The sequence below is a fragment of the Arabidopsis thaliana genome, chromosome 3 (genome assembly GCF_000001735.4).
Source record: "Arabidopsis thaliana chromosome 3, partial sequence".
NCBI lineage: Eukaryota > Viridiplantae > Streptophyta > Magnoliopsida > Brassicales > Brassicaceae > Arabidopsis > Arabidopsis thaliana.
The window spans coordinates 13,738,983-13,744,449 of NC_003074.8; the positions used below are offsets into that span (position 1 = coordinate 13,738,983).

The 5,467-nt window shown below is 44.9% G+C and overlaps 1 pseudogene across 1 annotated transcript; it reads right to left on the bottom strand.

Annotated features, from left to right (window-relative positions):
* Nucleotides 1-748: 748 nt before the first annotated feature.
* AT3G33076 lies at nucleotides 749-5,467 on the bottom strand (annotated as a pseudogene; the record flags this gene model as incomplete). The annotated part of the gene is made up of 1 exon: nucleotides 749-5,467.

The following is a 5,467-nucleotide window of genomic DNA, read 5'->3' on the forward strand; positions in this document are numbered from 1 at the left end:
ATCATTTATCTGCGTTTATGTCTTTGAGCATGTTGTCTGAGTAGTGACATAGAATTCTTAGGGATGGGATAGAGTAGTTGTGGAATCCGTAGTCTGTAGAATGGTTAAGTTTTAGAATTGATTGAATCCCTTCAGGACTAGTTGCGTTTACTGCTTATTTCTTTCTGATCAACTGGAATTCGATCCCAAGCATTCTCGCACCCAGAAGGTGTTCGATGGAATGCTTGATCCACTAGTTCCTGAGATATTCGTCTCTATCCCAAGGGATTGGGCGTTTAGAGCGTTTATTGACTTTATCAGTCTGTTCTTATTGCCTGCATAGTTAGATTGCGTTAATGGGAATTAGTCTGGGCTAGCTTTGCTTGAGGATTTCTATCACAGAAGTGAATTGATTTGTTGTTGAACCTATTGTCTAGGGATAGCTTGATTGCGCTTGTTAACCATTCGAATATGCTAGGATATGATAAGGTCTGACCCTATCGAAGACAAGAAAAAGACTAAGAGTGATAAAATAACAAGATAATAGGAAATGCACCTTGAACGGCGGAGAGTGTAGATGAGAGAGAGAATTTCAAGATTAATGTTGTTGATTGTTTATTTTGATAACAAAACCCTAAAAGGGAAGGTTCCTTAAATAGCATCTACTGAGACTCAATACAAAACGCAGCATTTCGATAACCCAAAAGTAAAACGACACAGTTGGCGAGCTGTCTTTCTGTGCCGAGCTGGCGAGCTGTCTTTCTGTGCCTTAGCCACTTTTAAATAGAAGCTTCCTCAGGAACTTCTCACGAGCTCTGCCTTTCCTTCCATTTGATTTCGCCCTTCTTCTCACACCAGCCAACGTCACCTGTAACCTATCAATGCTCCCGCGCAGAAGACTGACCTTGTCCTCAAGGTCGAAGTCCGGGTACTGCTGCACCAAAGTGAGGAGCGGCTCCCAAGTTGATTCCAAGGTTGATAATCCAGACCACTGTACCAGCACCTCTGGTCCTGAATTTGTGTTGCTCTGTCGGATATCTAGCAGCTTCTCAGGTCCTGTGTTCCATTCCAGTGTGGGTGATAGTATCTTGGGAAGTTCCTGCGGGGTGAATGACGGAGGTACAGCCCTTTTCAGTTGAGAGACATGGAACACCGGGTGAATTGTGCTGTGTTCGGGTAGTTGGAGCTTGTAAGCGACCTGACCTATGCGGTGCAGCACTTTAAATGGACCGAAGTAGCGCTGGGACAGCTTTTCATTCTTCCTATGAGCCACAGAACTTTGCCTATAAGGACGCAGCTTCAAGTAAACCCATTCATCAATTTCAAACGCTACATCACGTCGACTTTTATCAGCAGCCTTTTTCATTTGAGCTTGAGCTATCTCCAAGTTCTCTCTTAATTCAACCAGCATTCCATCCTTATCCTTAAGTAACTCCTCTACATTCGCATTATTGGTTGGAATATCGCCATACCTGAGCAGAACTGGTGGTTCTCTACCATAGACTGCTTGAAAGGGAGTGGTTTTGGTGGCTGAATGGTACGAGGTGTTGTACCAGTATTCTGCCCAAGGTAACCACTGAAACCACGATGTAGGCCTCCTCCCTGCAAAGCATCGCAAATAAGACTCAAGACATCTGTTAACAACCTCGGTCTGCCCATCAGTTTGTGGGTGATAGGCTGTACTCTTCTGTAGCCCCGTGCCCTGCAGCTTAAACAACTCAGACCAGAATCCGCTCAGGAAAATCCTGTCCCTGTCCGAAACCAGTGTGTTTGGGAAGCCATGTAGCTTGACTACATCTCTTATGAAGGCCTCAACTACAGTCTTGGCAGTGAATGGATGTTTAAGTGGAATGAAATGACTATACTTACTTAATCTATCCACCACTACCAATATACAGTTAAACCTGTTAGAGCTTGGCAACCCTTCTACAAAGTCCAAGCTGACATCACTCCAAATCTGTTGTGGAATAGGGAGAGGTGATAGTAAACCGGCTGGAGAGAGGGTAGAGTATTTATTCTCTTGACAGATTTGGCATCCCTTGATGTAGTTAACCACGTCTTTCCGCAACCCTCTCCAGTATACTTCACTTGTGAGTCGTTTGAATGTCTTAAGGGCACCTTCATGACCTCCAATAGGACTGGTGTGGAACTTCTCTAGCATCTTTGGAATGAAGGGAGATCCTACAGGAATTACCAAACAGCCTTTTCTGTAAATCAAGCCATCTGCCACAGTGAAGTCAGAATCATGGTGGTCCCCTTGTGCCCAGTTCTTAAGTATCTGGCTCAACTCATGATCCTGCTGAATTTCTGCCTTTAGTGCAGTCAAGTCGATAGTAGGAGGACCAGTTATAGTGAGCTGTGAGAGAGCCTCAGTTGGAGGTCTCCTTGAGAGTGCATCAGCTACCTTATTGTCAACTCCTGGTTTATATTCGATCCTATACTTCAGTCCACTCAACTTAGACGCCCATCTCTGCTGTATTGTGGACACCGACTTCTGTTCCAACAAATGTCTGAGGCTGCGTTGATCTGTCTTGATAATGAATTCTTTACTTGATAGGTAATGCTTCCACTTTGTGACAGCTTTCACTATGGCTAACAGTTCACGTTCATAAACTGACCTTATTCTGCCTTGACTGGAGAAGGCTTGGCTGAGAAATGCAATAAGCCTCTTATTCTGTGACAGTACTGCTCCAATCCCCATCCCTGATGCATCCGTTTCCACAGTAAACTCCTGCTGGAAATCTGGTAACACTAGCACAGGTAGTGCTGAAACAGCTGCTTTGAGAGCCTGAAATGCAGAAGTAGCTGCCTCATTCCAATCAAAACTGTTCTTTTTTAACTGATCTCTGAGTGGTCTGGCGATTTGGCCGTAATTCTTGACAAATCGGCGATAGTAGCCAGTGAATCCTAGGAAGCCTCTTAACTCAGTCACAGATTTAGGTAAAGGCCACTGGAGCATTGCTTCCACCTTTTCTGGATCTGTTGCGACTCCTTGCTCAGAGATAATGTGTCCCAAATATGAGATCCTAGTGCTTCCAAATGTGCACTTTTTAAAATTGGCATAGAACTGATGAAGATGCAGTAGCTGTAAGACGGTTTCCAAATGCTTCAAATGTGTCTTCATATCAGGACTATAAACTAGTATATCATCGAAGAAAACCAAGACGAACTTTCGCAAGTATGGCCTGAATAGGTCATTCATGACGCTTTGAAAGGTGGAGGGGGCGTTGGTCAAGCCAAATGGCATTACCAGAAATTCATAATGGCCCTCATGTGTCTTGAAGGCAGTCTTCTCCACATCACTCAGTTTCATCCTTATCTGGAAATAGCCTGATTTAAGATCCAACTTTGAAAACACTGTGGCTCCTTTCAGTTCATCCAATAGCTCTTCTATAACAGGAATCGGATACTTATCGGGTATTGTAGCTTCATTCAATGCTCGATAATCAACGCAGAAGCGCCATCCTCCATCTTTCTTTTTCACTAGGAGAACTGGACTTGAATATGGACTCACGCTAGGTCTTATAATCTGAGCATTCAACATTTCACGCACAAGCTTCTCTATCTCATTCTTTTGAGCAAAAGAATACCTGTATGGTCGGATATTGACTGGTGAAGACCCTTCTTGTAAGGTAATGGCGTGTTCTCTGTTGCGAACTGGTGGCAATAGCTGTGGAGTTTGAAAAACCCCTTGGTACTGATCCAAAAGCCTCTGGATTGCAGGCTGCAAGGCTGTTTGCTCTTCCTGTTTCTTGCTTTCAAACAAAGATGCTAGTTCCAAGAGATATGCAGTTCCAGTGTATTTGATAACTCTTTCCATAGACCTCATCGAAATTTGTCCTCTACATAGATCCGGGTCGCCGTATAAGGATACCCATGTGCGACCTATCTGCCAACTGATCCTCAAATCTCTCCAGTTGGCTCTTGTTTCTCCTAGTCCTGCCAACCAAGAAAATCCCAGAACCAAATCCAAATCTCCCAAGTCAAATAAGTAGTAGTCTTGTACAAACTCAATTCCTTGGACCTCTAGTGGTATATCGACACACTTCCCACTACTTTTGATGATTCTGCCTCCACCAACTTTAACTCCAAAACTGCGAGTTTGAGTCACTAACCATCCTTTCTCTCTTACCAAAGCCTCACTAATGAAGTTGCAAGTTGCTCCTGAATCAACCAATAACACCACTTTGGTGTTGCCAATGTATCCCCTCATTTTCATTGACTGCTCTTGAGACTCATCATTCAAGGAGCTGAGTGTCATTACCTTGAAACCTTCTGCAGGTTCTGGATCCCCTTCTTCTTCTGTCAGTGGTTCATTCAACTCTTCAATTAGAGGACTCTCCTCTTCAACCTCTTCTGTTATGGCTAGACCCTTGAGCTTTTGTGGTTTGCATTTATGGCCTTGAAACCATCTATCTCCACAGTAGCGGCACGGGTTTGAGTTCCTGGCTTCCCCACTGCCTGAAGCACGAGTTGTATCCCTACTAGGAATGAAGGGTTGTCTCGTTGGAGCACGGTCTACCACTCTAGATCCTGTGGAGACCTGATTGTTGAATGGAGCTGTGTTGGTTCTAGCTTGATTTCGCACTTGGTAACTAACAGCATTCCGCTCTTGTGACTCAATGAGTTTAGCTATCTCAACAATATCTGCAAGATTCACTGGCCTACAGCGAACTACCTGGTCTCGAAGACTTCTTCTCAGTCCATTGAGGAATGCAGATTCCAATATGTCAGATGTGACATGGGGTAAGTCGACTGTGAGCTCTTCAAAACGTTCTCTGTATTCCTCCACGGTTCCTGTTTGTCTCACGTTGAGGAGATGATCCACAGCAGAACTGCCTCTGCTTGGTCGAAAACGTAACATGAACTTTTCTTGAAATTCCCTCCAGGTATAGATTTGTTCTCTGTCCTTAGAGCAGCGCCACCATGTAACTGATGCTCCTGTTAAACAAGACACAGCCTTTTCCAGTTTTTCTTCCTCTAGGGTGCGATTGGATAAGAAGCACTGTTCTAGCCGGAACAACCAATCGTCGGCATTGCCTCCTTCATAAGCCGGATAATCCACAGTCCTACGCGGGGCTGCTTCAAACCGAGGTTGATGTGGCGCAGATTGAGGCGGAAACGTTTGTGTTTGGAAGGTTGGAGTAGTCTGAAACCCCGTGGAAGGATTAGATGGAAAACCTGAAGATGATGGAAGACCCGTGGAGGCATTCAGCTGAAACCCTGGTGGTTCTAATGGTGACGAGTGAAAGCGACGCGGTTCGAAGGGTGAAGCTGGAAGTCGAGGTATCTCTGAAGTCGACGCCTGGTATCGCGACTGGTCAAAGAGTAAGGGCCGAGGGTGTGTGTCCCGTTGATTTGTGCCGGAAAACAGAGTCTCTCTGTTCTGTACCTCCAAGTGTTGAGGATGAGAGGTGTAGACTGGTAACGCCGGAGCTGGAGAAGAAAAACGGACTCCTCTATTCGGTCCTTCCAGATGTTGTGGGTA